At 44.0% G+C, this 16,430-nt stretch overlaps 1 long non-coding RNA gene across 1 annotated transcript; it reads right to left on the bottom strand.

Moving 5' to 3' along the window:
- Positions 1 to 1,103: 1,103 nt before the first annotated feature.
- On the bottom strand, positions 1,104 to 4,666 carry LOC116984128. Its single transcript, XR_004414891.1, has 3 exons — positions 4,626 to 4,666; positions 3,409 to 3,411; positions 1,104 to 1,114 (listed from the first exon to the last, which is right to left on the bottom strand). It is a non-coding gene; the product is annotated as an uncharacterized LOC116984128 (long non-coding RNA).
- Between the last annotated feature and the right edge of the window lie 11,764 nt (positions 4,667 to 16,430).

The raw sequence follows: 16,430 nt of genomic DNA, 5'->3' as shown, positions 1-16,430 counted from the left end.
GTTCCCGATGTTGGGGGAGTCCAGAACCAGGGGCCACAGTTTAAGAATAATGAGTAAGCCATTTAGAATGGAGATGAGGAAAAACTTTTTCACACAGAAGGTTGTGAATCTGTGGAATTCTCTGCCTCAGAAGGCAGTGGAGGCCAATTCTCTGGATGCTTTCAAGATAGTTAGATAGAGCTCTTAAAGATAGCAGAGTCAGGGGATATGGCAAGAAGGCAGGGACGGGGTACTGATTGTGGATGATCAGCCATGATCACATTGAATGGCGGTGCTGGCCTACTCCTGCCTACTCAAGCCTCTGGTTTAATGGCCTACTCCTGCACCTATTGTCTATTGTCTATTAGACCTTTGTGCATATGCAAGTAAATTTAACAGAAATTGGAATGTAACCTAACCTTACCTAATAAGTTAGGAGTGAATATCTGGAACGGCATTGTCTGCTTCTCCACCATACCTCTACTGGTGGAAATAATGAAACATAGTGGGTAGAAGCACAACATGCTGGAAATGCACAGTAGGTCAGACAACATCTGTGGAAAGAGCAACAGTTAATCTCAAGTCCCATTGCGGGGGTTGTACTCGGTTGGGTTTGAGCTTCACTTCATTGCAATACAGAAGAAATAAATGAAATCAATCAAGTCCATGATCATTTCTCAATACAGTCGATCTGATTTCCCTACTTTATTTCCTGTTCCCTCACCTGCTCTAGCACTGCGCCACTGTACCACCCCCTGTGAAGTTCATGGTACTTCACTGAAAACCCGCAAGGGTACAAAGACAACAATAGATACTCTGTCAAATCTATTGTCCACAAAGCACCAATGATCCTGAACAGTGCTTCCTTACAGGTTTGTGAATTATGGAAAATGAGTAGTAACAAAGGTTGCTCTTGGGCGCTAACATTTGAACACAATCAGTCCAAAGAGAAACTACAGCACTTGAAACAACTGGTGACAAAGGGCAACTCCTACCCTAACTTCCAACACAGTGGTGACACAGAATAATCATAGTACAGTGACGAATTACACACAGTAGCCAAGTGCTGTGCAATCAATTCAGGGTAATGAGAATACACGGTTCTTTAGTCTAGAAATGCCATGCAAAGTTCAAACTTTTTGTGCTCTGCGTGATCGTACCCACATTGTGCCAGCTGAGCCTTAAAATAAATGCACATGTACAGAGACCGCCAGCCAGACACAGGGGCATCAGAGTGCAATGCATGCATTTTGACATCACCTTGGTCAGCAGCAATTAAGTCTGCCAATAATCTGGTTTAAACCAGAGGCTTGAGGTCCAGTCTGGCATTAGTTATAGAGGGCCTAACCTATTCACGTGATTCCCTTTGTTCTGTGTCTGTTCACTGTGGAAGGCTTGATTGTAATCATGTATTGTCTTTTTGCTGGCTGGCTAAGACATAACAAAAGCTTTTCACTGTACCTCAGTACACGTGACAATAAACTAAACGCAACCTCAAACGCAAACCCAAACTCAAACCCAGACGCAGACTCAATCCGTAAATGTCCAAGTTGTCCCACAGCTACTAGTAGATGCAATGTTTTTCAGTGAGCTCGCTTCCTCCCCCGCTCAGATCTGCCCAATTGCCTCTCTGTCTGGCTGATGTACAGAACCTGGTTTCTTACTGCCCACCCTGACCCTGTCAAATCCCCTCCTACCACCGACCCCTAACCTGTAATTGCCTCGACCACAACCTCATCCTCGATTACCCCTCAGCTTGTTTTTCCTCTGCACTGTTCAATGTTCTTATTTCTCTTAAGGACACGGCGCAGTGGTAGAGTTGCTGCCCTACAGCGCCAGAGACCCGGGTTTCATCCTGACCTCGGGTGCTGTCTGTACAGAGTTTGTACGTTCTCCCCATGACCGCGTGGGTTTTCCCGGGTGCTCCGGTTTCCTCCCACATTGCGAAGACGTGCAGGTTTGTAGGTTACTTTGGCTTTGGTAAAAATTGTAAATTATCTCTAGGGTGTAGGATGGTGCTATTGTATGGGAATCGCTGGTCGGCGCTGACTCGGGCCGAAGGGACTGTTTCCGCACTGTATCTTTAAACTAAACTGAACTAAACTAGGACACAAAGTGTTGGAGTAACTCAGTAGGTCAGGTAGCATCTCTGGAGAAGATAAGATTCATGAAGTTTTGAGTAGATGTTCTTCTTCAGACCTAAAACGCCCCAACCCAAAATGTCACCTATCCATGTTTTCTAGAGATGCTGGCTGACCAGATACTCCAACACTCTGCATCTTTTATTTTGTAAACCAACACCAAAATGTATTTTAATGATTTAACGAGGGGGTTGAAGGCTTTGTGGCAACGTTTGCAGATGATATGATAATAGGTGAAGGGGAGGCAGGAGAAGAGGAAACCAGGGACTCTACAGAAGGACTTGGACAGATTGGGAGAGTGGGCAGAGAAGTGGCAGATGGAAAATAGTGTTGCAAAGTTTGGAGTCATTTTGGTAGTAGGAATAAAGGCTAAACTATTTTCTAAATCGGGTGAGAATCCAAAAAAAGGTGCAAAGGGACTTGGGAGTGCTAGTGCAGGATTCCCTAGAAGTTAATCTGCAAGTCAAAGTAAAGAAAGCAAACTCAATGCTAGAATTTATTTCAAGAGGGCTTGTATACAAAAACAGGGATGTAATATTGAGACTCGATAACAAGGGTTCCCAACCTGGGGTAAATTACTCCTACCCAGGGGGTAAATTTGTTGATTCTGGATTTGTACATATTTTTTCTCATTGACTGAATGTGTATAGTTCTAGTATCTGTTCATCGTTAGTTGTTCATAAATAAGTGAAATAACATTGTTATGTGTTATTGAAGTTGCCGGGGCAAATGGGATGAAAAAGGTTGGGAACGCCTACTAAATAAGGAGTTGGTAAGACCGCATTTGGAATATTGTGAGGAATTTTAGGTGCCATATCTGAGGAAGGATGTGCTGGCTCTGGAGAGGGTCCAGAGGAAGTTTGCAAGAATGATCCCAAGAATGAGTAGGTTAACCCACGATGAGCGTTTGTCAGCACTGGGCCTGTACTCGCTGGAGTTTAGAAGAATGAGAGGGGACATCATTGAAACATACCGAATAGTGAAAGGCTTGGATAGAGTGGATGTGGAGAGGATGTTTCCACTAGTGGGAGAGTCTATGACGAGAGGTAATTAAAGGGCGTTCTTTTAAGAAGATGAGGAGAAATGTCTTTAGTTCGAGGCAATTCTCTGCCACAGAAGGCCAAATCAGTGGATAGGCACAGAGAGATAGATTATTGATTAGTATGGCTGTCAGAGGTTATGGGGAGAAGGCAGGAGAATGAGGTTAGGAGGGAGAGATGAATCAGCCATGATTGAATGGCGTAGTTTGGCCGAATGGCCTAATCCTTCTCCTATCACATGATCTTACGATCTTATCATCTGCAGTTCTTTGTTTCTTCTATTATTTGTGTTCTTACGCTTGCTCCTTCAGATGTTACGTAGGTCTGGTGGAACAGTTTTACTTGAATATGTAGGAAGGAACTGCAGATGCTGGTTTACACCGAAGATTGACACAAAATGCTGGAGTAACTCAGCGGGACAGGCAGCATCTCTGGATAGAAGGAATGGGTCATTGCCCCTTCTTCAGGCGATGAGTCTCCAGATAATATTTAACACTCTGCTCGGTGCTTAGAGATACCCTGCACTTGTGAAAGGGGCAATGACTGATGCAAATTTCTTCCTTCTCTCTGTTGCAATTTATCAATCTAACAATAAAGTTCCGACTTCTCTCTGTCAAGAGTTAATGCTGATCCTTGGCAGAGTTTTGCTGCATTGTTCAGCACCTGCACCTGAGGGCTCAGGTGGTGAAGGCATATGGTTTACTTCTACATGGGTATTATGCTGTCTGGCAGAGTGTACATGGATTAATACCAGGCTCTCTCATAAAAAGACATCAAACGTACTACTAAACAACTTGCTTTGGCACATCGCCTTGTGCCAGCTTTAATTAATCAGAACCTGTGATGCAAACAAAATTCTAGCAACACATGATAATGAATATACTGTATAGGAAAAAGATTACAGAGGTGTCTTCCTACAATTATATGGCGCTTTGTTGAGACCACACCTGATGTACAGTGTATGGGTTTGTTCTCCTGACTGAACAATTTGTGGACTATGTTTTCTGGAGTTTAGAAGAATGAAGGGTGACCTTATTGAGACGTATTAGGGTTTAGTTTTAGGTTGTGGTTGATTTTTGTCACGTGTACCAAGCTACAGTGAAAAGCTTTGTTTTGCATGCTATCCAATCAAATCAGTTTATACACTCACAGCATGCAATAGGTAAAGCAAAGGGGAAGATATAGAGTACAGATTATAGTTCTCAGCATTGTAGTGCACCAGTTCCAGAGACAAAGTCCAATGGCCACAATGAGGCAGAGGTAAATCAGACAGAACCCTAGCTTGTGGAAGGACCGTTCAGTAGCCGGATAAGAGAGGGGAAGAAGCTGTTCTTGAGGCCACTGATGCATGTTTTTAAGCTTCTGTATCTTCTGCCCGATGAGAGTGGGGAGATGAAGGAATCGCAAGGATTTAATACGTTTTTATTATGTAGGCAGCGTTACTGAGGCAACGTGAAATGTAAACAGAGTCAATGGTGGGGGGTGTAATCTGTGTGATGGACTGGGCAACATCCACAATTCTCCGCAAGTTCTTGCGGTCTTGGACAGAACTGTTCCCAAACCAAGCTGTGATGCAACCCAGGTCTTAGATCTTACAAAGGAAGGAGGTGCAGCTTCCGTTTCAGAGAAGGCCGACCAACCATCGATAAGCTAGAGTACTGTCCAATTCCCCTCTACCCCATAGCGAACATTGGACTTTGTCTTTGAAACTGGTGCGTTATAATGCTGAGAACCACATTCTGAACTCTGCAATCTTCCCCTTTGCTCTACCTATTGTACTTGAGTTTGATTCGATTGTATTTATGTATTGTATTATCTAATCCATTTGGATAGAATGCAAAACAAAGCTTTTCACTGTACCTCGTGACAATAAAACCTGAACCCATGCCTCAGCTGCACACTCCATTTCAAGAAATCCATGGGGAGCATATCATTATCAGAATAGGCAGCAGAGAAACCATCGTGCCATTATAGAGAGATCTGACAGAGGAAGCTGTTAGCCAAGGTGCATGAAACTATCTTAGATTAAAGATATCAAAGAGCAAACCGTGTAATGCTGAGGCTTTATAGGACACTGATCGGAACATGCAGCAGCTTATCTAGATCAAGAGGCACTCCAGTACATCGAGTTCATGGATTGGACTTTGGCCTTCTTGTAAATGGCACTAAAATATAGTGACTCGTGCATGTGTGATCTATGCAAAAATAATTTTTCTGTGCAGTGTATAGTTTGTGACAATAAAGCACCATTGAAAGATTGAAAGAAGCATTGTACCACTGAACCTCATTTGGAATATTGTGAGCAGATTTGGGTGCCATATCTGAGGAAGGGTGTGCTGGCGCTGGAGCGGGTCCAGCGGAGGTTTATGAGAATTATCCCAGTGATGATCAGGTTAACGTATAATGCCGTTTGATGGCTCAGGACCTGTACTCGCTGGAGTTTAAAAGGACGTGGGGGACCTCATTGAAATTGACCAAATAGTGAAATGCATGGATAAAGTGAATGTGAAGAGAATGTTTCCACTAGTGGAAGAGTCCAGGATCAGAGTGCACTGCCTCAGAATAAAAGGACATACCTTTAGAAAGGTCTTCTTCTTCTTATCGAGTCCACACACAAGATTAGAAGTTGTTCAGCCAGAGCTGAACACAATCCTCAGCATCTGCATACAATGGTGTCTGTCCTGTCGCTTCTTGTACTTCTTGTGCATGGTGGTGGTAAGATTGGTGGAAACAGGGCCCCGACGTGAACGCTCTTTCCTTGACCCCACCTTTAGAAAGGTGCGAAGAAGGAATTTATTTATTCAGTGGGTGGTGAATCTGTGGAATCCATTGCCACAGAAGGCTTTGAAGGCCTTCATTTGTTAAAGTGGAGATTGACAGATTTGTGATTAGTAAGGGTGTGGGGAGAAGGCAGGAGAATGGGATTGAGAGGGAAAGATAGATCAGCCATGAATGAATGGCAGAGTAGACTCGTTTGGCCGAATGGCCTAATTCTGTTCCTATGACATGAACTTTTGAAACCTAGCACATCCACGAGAACTATCATTAGTTCTTTTTTTCCATCAAAGAAAAGTTGTCTGATGTATTAAAGTGCCATGTCAACCTATTCGCTTCCATGTCTTTTCACACATGAGCTCAGAGTCAAGTCATTCATAAAACATTTTGCTTTGACAGCAGATTGTGACGACGCTTAAGGTTCCAATGATTGACATGATAACTAATCAAGCTACAAACATTTCCTCCAATTTTTTGATTTCAGACAAAGAATGATTGACAATTTTTTTAATGAGATTTGGCATTATCAGCTAATGTAAGATGACTCACAAATAAGTTAAATTACTGACCTGAAATCCAGAGCTCTAGATTAACATGAGTCCAACTCCCCACCACTGGGGAACTGAACTCCAGCTAATTAAATAATCTAGAATATTTTTAAAGAAAAAATGATTGTGACCATGATCTGTGAACCCAACTGCATAGCAGCCATAGAGATTTAAAATGAGATGATTAAATAAATCTGGGTTTAAAAGACGAGAGTAGTTAATTGTGCCACCAAGATATCAGCTTTCTGTATGAACCCATCTGGTCCATTGATATCCTTCAGTGGAAGAAATCTGCTGTGCTTATCCATTCCAACCTAAACGTGGCTCCAGCTCACTAATATAGTTGACTGCAATTGTCCAGTTAGCCACTTAGATCAAGGGTCATTTAGGAAGTAGAATCAAGGAACTGAAGATGCTGGTTTGCACAAAAGGACGCAAAGTGATGGAGTAAAGGGCCTTTCCCACTTGGGCGTTATTTGCGCGTAATTTACGAGACATCATTTATGTTCACGACGCACGTTGCGCGCATGGTGAGCATTACATTAATAGGCTGATGGTTGGAACAAAGGCCAGATATAAAAGCAGAAGATGTGAGACTGGATTGAAGACTTGTGAACTGTAGAGCCAGAGGAGGGAATGTATATATACATTTCTTCGTTTTTTTGGTAGTTTAGGAGTCTATCACATTGCTCTGGTGAATCAGATAATGGTGGCAGATATCCTCTTCTGAAGAACATTATTGAACAAGATGCCTTTATTTGCAGAAACCCTGTTAATTAACCACAATTAACTCATTGTTTCCAATGACGAGCTTCCCTCACTATCTACCTGCCGAGCCCTTCAAACAATTTCCAATTTGGCAGAAGGTCTTAAATTTCTTGCATTTTATTAAAAATACTGGAACAGTGAATGCGTTTACGTTTTAAAGCTATCACAGTGAGATTTGAACTCTGGTATCTCAGTTGTAAATCCAAACTGCTGGTTTACCAGATCAATAATTTAACCAAAGTGCCACCACCATGCAAAATCATGGAGTCATAGAGAGATACAGGCCGTTCGACCCATCAGGTTAATGCCAGGCGTTAAACACCTATTAACACTAATCCTACATTGGACATCACATTTATGGTCTCCCGGCATTCTCAACAACTACCACCAGATTTTACCACTCACCCACACGCTGGGATCAATCCACAGAGGCCTATTGACCTGCCACTCTACAAATCCTTGGGATATTGGAAGAAACCAAAGCATCAAGAAAAAACTCACACAATCACAGGGAAAACGTGCAAATACCACCCAGACAGCACCCGAGGTCAGGATTAGAAACATTGAGCATGATAGAGTCATACGGTGCTGAAACAGGCCCTTCGGTCCAACTGGCCGATGCCGACCAAAATGCCCCATCTGAGCGAGTTCCACCTGCCGCGTTTGACCCATATCCCTCTCAACCTTTCCTCTCTATGTACCTGTCCAAATGTCTTTTAAATATTGTGAAAGTACCTGCCTCAACTATATCCTTTGGCAACTCGTTCCATATACCCACCACCCTCGGTGTGAAAATTGAGGCCAGGTCTCTGGTCCTGTGAGGCAGTGACGTTTCTAACTGTGATAGTGTGCCACCCTTAATAGACATAAATGATAAGAGGGCATGCAGACTTAATATTGTTCATTTTTTTTGACTGGGGCCCACAGTTTTTTACTGAAGAGAATACTTTTAAATCCCAACACACTTGCTTGTGCCTTCCCAACATTTTCAATTCTGCTTTGGCCTCTCAACATTACGATTTATTTGCAGTGAATTCCAGACAATTTCTAATTCGACAGAAAGTCTTCAATTCCTTGTGAAAAGTCATAAGGACCCAATAAGAAAATTGCTTCTGTAAGCTTCTTGCGGTTGCCGAGGCCCTTTTGTCTTCTATTTTAACAGACAGATTAACCTATGCATTTTACATTGACTGTCACGCAGCTGTTTAAACAGCCGAACAAGAAATTCCATAGGAAATTCTTAAGAATGCTTTTGGTCAAGTGGCACAAGGCAATTTCATCATAAATTGGGAACTGAGAGGAATCACTGAAGAGACGTAGAAGTAAATTATTTACTTTAATATTTAAAAGATGCAGTCATGTTGGAAATGCCAGCATTTGCTGCCTGTTATTGAATGGGCATTAAACCGAGTGGCAATTTCATAAGGCATTTCGGAGCCAATCTTATTGCTATGTCTCTGGAGTCATATATAGGTCAGGATGGGAAAGGTAGGCAGATTTCCTCACCTGACACATATTAGTGAACTAGAAGTTTGACAGACGCTGTAAATTCAATTTTTTTTTCTTTTTTCCCCCACAAGGGTTTTCTTTGGGTGCTCCAGTTTACTCCCACACTCCAAAGACGTACAGGTTTGTCGGTTAATTGGCTTTGATAAAATGTAAATTGGCCCCAGTGTGTAGGATAGTGCTAGTGTATGGGGTGATCGCTGGTCAGCGCGGACTGGGTGTGCCTCTTTCCGCGATGTATCTCAAAAGTCCAAAGTATTTATATCAGCACCCATTCCTCACTCTCTTGTGTTTTTACCCCTCTTCCCTTAAATACAGCAGTGTTACTTGTGCCAAAGTGACAAACTACAATGAAGTAACATCTCGACCTTGGCCACCAATATAGAGGAAAAATAGCCTCTCTCCATCATGAACAGAAAATGCTGCACTCAGCAGGACAGGCAGCATCTATGGAAAGGGAAACCCTTCAGCAGCCTGAAATATTAATCGTGTTACTCTGTCCACTGATGCTGACTGACACGTGGTTTATTTCCAGAATTTTGGGCTTTTATTTCAGATTTCGATCATCTGCGGTTTTTTGTTATTTCCAGTTTGAACAAGGTGGACTGAATAACCTTCTTCCGTGACCTAGGTTGCTGTGATTTTGCCTCCCCTGTGTTATATTGCCATTGACGTTGATTCATGGAGATTCAATCTTCTTCTTATCGAGTCCACATACAAGATTAGAAGTTGTTCAGCTAGACTTCTCGGCATCTGCACAATGGTGTCTGTTTTGTGCTTCTTGTGCATCTTGTTCGTGGTGGTGGAAAGATTGGTGGAAACAGGGCCGCGATGTGAATGCTCTTTCCTTGACCCCATGGATATTCAATGAGAGCTTCTGCAGCTTGGCGGCAAGTACTCTTGCCAGCCAGATGGTTAGATAGTTCCAAGACTCACACTAGAGAGTTGACCACAGAAACATAGGCTGAGTATCAGAACAGTCCGGCACTCAAAGAGATGCAACTCTTCAGGTGAAATAATAGGCCCTTCAAACCTGCTCTCCATTCAGCAAGATTATGGCTCTATTTCCTCAGAAGATTGATGAGATTTGTGAAATTGAATGTTAAGGGGCTGTCCCACCGCGGCGACCTAATTCACGAGTTTAGGAGAGTTTGCCCTCGACTCATACTCGCAGCATGATCGACACGAGGTCCTAGGAGGTCTTTGTAACTCTCCTTCATGCTCAAGAGTAGTCCCCGCACACTTGAGGCCTCAGCTAGGTCGCGGCGTTTTTTTCAACATGCTGAAAAATGCCCACGAGTAAAAATCCCCCCCTTCTCCCCCCCCCCCCCTTTTCCCACCCCCCCCCTTTTCCCACCCCCCCCCCCCTTCTCTCCCCCCCACCCCCCTCTCCGCGCTCTCTAAAGGATTTACCGTTACTGTGCCAGCCGTCTTTTACCTTCCTGTTCATCGCGGGTGTGAATTTCAGACAGCTCTCCCCCACTTTCCCTGACCCCTGCTTTTGCGCTATGTTTGTGTGTGTGCGCAGACGGTCGATCTGGCTCGCGGTTTCATCATTGACGGTCGATCCAGCTCGAGGTTTTTTAGGCGAGCGCCCTCGAGCTTGAAGGTCGAAGACAGTGGCTGAAAAGACCAGGCCCTTTACTGTAAAAATATCACCCACGCTCACAGGTCCTTTAGGACAGAGATGGGGAGGAATTCCTTTCATCGAAGGGTGGTGAAACAAAGGAATTCATTGGCACAGAAGGCTGTGGAGGCCAAGTCAATTGATATTTTTAAGGCAGAAATAGATAGATTTTTTATTAGTACGGGTGTCAGGGGGAATGGGGAGAAGGCAGGAGAATGGGATTAAAAGGGAGAGATAGATCAGCCATGATTGAATGGCGGAGTAGACTTGATATGCCGAATGGCTTACTTCTGCTCCTATCACTTATGAACTTATGGTCAATATACAGAATGCAGACAATCATGCTTTTGCACATGCTCAGAAGATGAGTTTTAAGCTGTTGTCGGTGCTCTCACTGAAGCATGCAGGAAGTAGAACTCAACGTCCACAACAAAAAGGGTTTTCCACTAAACTGCCTCACTACATCATGTTTGTCATTTAACACTGAACACAAGATACTGGATAACCCACGAGGAAATACTGCTGGAGGAACTCGGCATGTCAGGCAGAATCGATGGAAGAAATCTATCCATTTCGCTCCATAGATCCTCCCTGACTGGCTGAATTCCTCCAGCACTTTGCTTATTGCTCAGGACTCCACCATCTGCAGACTCTTGTGTCTCCTGATAACATGGGCCACTTCCAATATCTTGGAAGCCACCCACCTGCAAAGGCAGACATTGATAATGAAGTTCATCACTCACTTGAAAGAGGCAGTCTGAAGAAGGGTTTCGGCCCGAAACGTTGCCTATTTCCTTCGCTCCATAGATGCTGCTGCACCCGCTGAGTTTCTCCAGCATTTTTGTGTACCTTAAAAAATAATATTGCTGTCTTTTCAAAGTGAATTGTACCAGTGCTTGTAAGCATGCCTGGCATAGGATATAGAGAGCTAGAGAGTTATAGGCCATAGAACTGTAGGTTCTGTGCCCAACATGGTATTAGGTTAAACTAATTTCCTCTGCCTTCACATAATCCATATCTCTCCATTCCCTGCATATCCATGTGCCTAAATAACAGCCTCTAAAATGCCACTATCGTACCCACATGTGTACCCACATACACCATCCCCCTCCCCTCCCCTCCCCGGCAACATGTTCCAGGCATCCAGCGTTCTTTGTGTAAAAAACTTGCCCGCACATCTCCTTTAAACTTCACCCTTCTTACCTTAAAGCTTACCTTACACCCTCTAGTCTTTGACATTCCCATCCTAGGAAAAAGGTGCTGTTGGTCTAAGCTATCAATGCTTGTAATATTATAAACTTCTATCAAGTCTCCCTTCAGCCTCTAATGCACCAGAGAAAACGATCCAACCTCATCCAACCTCTCTTTTGAGCTACTTCTCTCAAATACAGGTAAACCTCTTCTGCACCCTCTCCAAAGGCTCCATGTCCTTCCTGTACTGCACGCATTACTCCAAATGTGGCCAAACCAAAGTCCTATAAAACTGCAACATGACTTCCTGACTCGTATACTCAATGCCCCTTGCAATGAAGGCAAGCATACCAGATGCCTTCTTTACCATTGTATCCACTTGTGTTGTCACATCCAAGTAGCTATGGGACCACGAGATCCCTCTGTACATTAATGCTGTTAAGGGTCTTGCCTTTTACTGTATACTTTCCCCTTACATTCAGCTATTAAGTACCAACAAAATTACTGACAATATTAACTACATTGTCATCCAAATTGTTAATGTAGATAGTAAACAGTGACCCAGCATTGACTCCTGCTGCTGATCACTGGTCATGGGCTTCGAATTAGGAAACAAAACCTCCACAAAGACCCTTTCACTCCTTCCTCCAACTCAATTTTGAATGCAATCGGCTAGCAATGTGATCTAACTCTCCGGACTAGCCCTCCATGTGAGACGCTGTCAAAAGCCTTGCTAAGGTCCATGTAGACAACAGCCACTGCCCTGCCCTCACTAAACCTCTTGATGACCTCTTCAAAAAACTCTGTCAAATTTGTGAGACATGATTTTCCACGATGTCACGATGAGTACCCACATTTAATCTTTTTAGTTTAGCTTACTTCAGAGGTACAGCGTGGAAACAGGCCCTTCAGCCCATCAAATCCGCGCCGACCAACAATCACCCTGTACACCTACCTGTTCTATCCTACAAATCAGGGACAATTTACAGAAATGAATGAACCTATAATCCCTGCACGTCTTTGGAATGTAGGAGTCAACCGGAACACCCGGAGAAACCCATGCGGTCACAGGGAGAACATACAAACTCCATACAGACAGCACCCGTAGACAGGATCAAACTTGGGTCTCTGACACTAAGGCAGCAACTCTATCGCTGCGCCACCATCCTTGCTCCCTTCTTCAATAACAGTACATCAGCCACTGTCCAGTCTTCCGGAACTTAATCTATGAATCAAGCCTCGTAAACTAAAAGATTCCTAATCCTTCAATCTATCCCAAATTAACTTTTGGGTGGGATAGGTGGAGTTTAGGATCAAGACCCTTCTTCAAAGAGAAGTCTGAAGAAGAGTCTCGACCCGAAACCACCTATTCCTTTTCTCCATAGATGCCGCCTGAGCTGCCGAGTTATTCCATCATTTGGTGTCTATCTTCGTTATAAACCAGCATCTGCAGTTCCTTCCTGTACGCTCTTTTGGGTGGGAATGGAAGGGTGTGGTAATTGCAGTAGGGCTCTTCAACATAGATGGTCTGGCAGGGAGAACATCAGGTACTCAAGATCTTCAGCTGTGCTCCTTTCTGGGGTGGGGAGATGAGGACGGACTTTGTTCAAGAATGGCCTTCCACACGAACTGCTGCTGCAATCCCATATCGACTGAAAGGGTTCAGACCTTCAGGGGCCGAGAGCAGAAAACAATCGTTAAGGTGAAGCACATTGAAACAAGTCGTAAAGACAAACCTTTTCATTGTGTCACGTTCGTCTTGTTTTCACACAAGCAGGAGAGGCAGCCTGTCTATCAACATCCAGAAGCTTAACATTCCAGCTGAGGATTTTTGTGAAAATCCTAAGGCTGCTTTTAGGCTCTGGTGATAAATGATGCATCGGATTCATACAGGGGATATCCATCCATTCAGCAAATAACAGAGGAAGAAAGGATAGAAGGAAGAAGTGAGAGAGGTAAGAAATGAACAAAGGAAAATAATAGGCTTGAATTTATATTGCATCTTTTACAACTTCAGGGTAATAGTTAGGAAATATGTGTCCGGTTGTGGAATCGTATTAGAGCTGGTGAAAACTGCGAAAGCCGGTAGGGCGGAAGATAAGGACCAGGGGTATTCTGTTCTTGCAAGGTCACAAGGTATAGGAGTAGAATTAGGCCATTCGGCCCATCGAGTCTACTCCGCCATTCAACAATGGCTGATCTTTGCCTCCTAATTGCATTTTCCTGCCTTCTCTCCATAACCCTTGATACCCGCTAATCAAGAATTTGTCTATCTCTGCCTTAAAAATATCCATTGACTTGGCAATGAGTTCCACAGATTAACTACCCTCTGACTAAAAAAGTTCCTCCTCACCTCCTTTCTAAAAGAACACTCTTTAATTCTGAGGCTATGACCTCTGGTCCTAGACTCTCCCACCAGTGGAAACATCCTTACCACATCCACTCTATCCATGCCTTTCATGATTTTGTAAGTTTCAATGAGGTCCCCCTCAACCTTCTAAACTCCAGGAGGAGATGGGGGACAGAACAGAGGCATGGAAAGTAGAAGATATGCAAACATAGGCTCTGCTCACTAAGGTTATACGGGAAGCCATGGTTCAGGAAGAAGGAGGACATTTCAAGGATGCCTGTGCAGAATGTGTCATTGTTGTGAGCACACGTGACTGAGATGGAAGATGGGAGAAGGGAATGGACTCCTCGCAGGAGGCAGGATGGGAAGAAGCATTAGACTTTAGACTTTAGAGATACAGTGTGTAAACAGGCTTTTGGCCCACCGAGTCTGCACCCACCAGCGGTCACACCATACACTAGCACTATCCTATACACGAGGGACAATTGACAATTACACCGAAGACAAATAACCTACAAACCTGTATGTTCGTGGAGTGTGGGAGGAAACTGGAGCATCCGGAGAAAACCCACGCAGTCAGAGAGAAAGAACAAATTCTGCACAGACAGCATCCGTAGTCAGGTTCAAACCCGGGTCTCTGGCGCTGTAAGATAGCAGCTCTACCACTGTGCTGCCCCTTGTCTTGCTCCTCAGTATAATGTACTATTCCTACACTCTCACACTTAAGTATGGTTGTGTTATATAGTAAGATTTTTACTGAACTGTAGACTAAAGAAGAATTTGACTGTACATGTGACAATAAAGTACCAATGAAGCATTGAATCATTAAACCATTGAACCATCTCCACAACAAATGGTGTCCTAGGTGTCTGGCAGACAAAGGTCTGATTTTCAATGGTGGGGACATGGTCTAAATGGAGGTGGGAGGATGCGAGTGCTAATATGTGGCCTATGAGAGGTCAGTTCACCAGATCACAACAGCTCATCCCTTGTCAGCAGGGTTGATGAAGATGTCAGAGTTGGTCCCTATTTAGTGGAGTGCTGCAAGTTCAGAGAGTGATAGGATGGAGTGAGTGTGGGGGAAGTGACAACAACAAGGCAGTCAATGTCCCATTGGCAGCGTGCACTGAATAGGTTGAGAGAAGGTATGAGACCGGAGGGAGGGGTCGAGATGGGTGGGGGATTCTGGAGATGGCAGAAAGCGTCCTTAGTTTGGGGCAGCACAGTGGCACGGTGGTAGAGTCGTTGCCTTACAGCGGCAGAGACCCAGGTTCGATCCCGACTCGGGCTTGCAGGTCAATAGTTTAGGCCTATAAGTTATTACTCCACCAACTTAACCACAATGCACTAATCGCCTTCTAATAACATGCAATTCGTGTGCAAAGAAAAGATTTTAAGCAGAGATTGGGACGGCAGAATGGCGCTGTGATAGAGTTGCTGCCTCACAGCGCCAGAGACCCAGGCCTGATCCTGACCACAGGGTGCTGTCTCTACGGAGTTTGTACGTTCTCTCTGTGGTGGTGTGGGGTTTCCCCAGGTGCTCAGGTTTCCTCCCACACTCCAAAGATGTACTGATATGTATGTTAATTGGCTTGTAGAATTAGAAAATTGGCCCTAGTGCGTAGGATAGTGCTACTATAAGGGGTGATCACTGGTTGATGTGGACTTGGTGGGTCAAAGGGCCTGTTTCCGTGCTGTATCACTAAAGTCTAAAATCTAGCATGATGTCTGGCCAAAGAAACAGGCATTGAGGTGGAGGTGGCAGAAGAAGAATTCATAACTCACCCGCTGAGTTTCTCCAGCATTTTTATCTACCTTCGATTTTCCAGCATCTGCAGTTCCTTCTTAAACATTTTGTCTCCTCAAGGTATGCCTACTTTGAAGATGTTCTCCTCCTGCCTCACCCGCTGAGTTTCTCCAGCATTTTTGTCTACCGAAGAATTCCTAATGTTGGCCTTGGAATTCAATAAGATGGGAATGCAAGGGGAAAAGCTGAGGCATCTGCGGAGGACTGATCATTTGAAATCAAAGTGGGGAAGTTTAGTGAAAACACAGCAGGGAGTCGGAGTGAGTGGAAAGTTCAGGTTAGACAATAGAATAGCGGGAGAAAGATTCAGAGAGGTATTTGAATTGACAAGGCCAGCATCGTAATCAAGGATGAGTAGCACCCCGGCCACTCCCTCTTCCATCAGGCAAAAAGGTATAGAAGTGTGAAAACACACACCACCAGATTCAGGGACAGTTTCTTCCCAGCTGTTATCAGGCAACTGAATCATCCTACTTCAACCAGAGAACAGTGCCAAACTAATATCTGCCTCTTTGATGACCATCGAACGCTGCTGGCTTTACCTTACACTAAATGTTATTCCCTTATCATGTATCTGTACACTGTAAATTGATCGATTCGAATCTCGTATAGTCAGTCTGCTGACTGGTTAGCAAGCAACAAAAGCTTATCACTGTACCTCAGTACAAGTGACAATAAACTAAACTAAATTGAACTGA

The sequence above is a fragment of the Amblyraja radiata genome, chromosome 2, assembly GCF_010909765.2.
Source record: "Amblyraja radiata isolate CabotCenter1 chromosome 2, sAmbRad1.1.pri, whole genome shotgun sequence".
Lineage (NCBI taxonomy): Eukaryota > Metazoa > Chordata > Chondrichthyes > Rajiformes > Rajidae > Amblyraja > Amblyraja radiata.
This window is presented reverse-complemented; position numbering and strand designations above follow the sequence as displayed.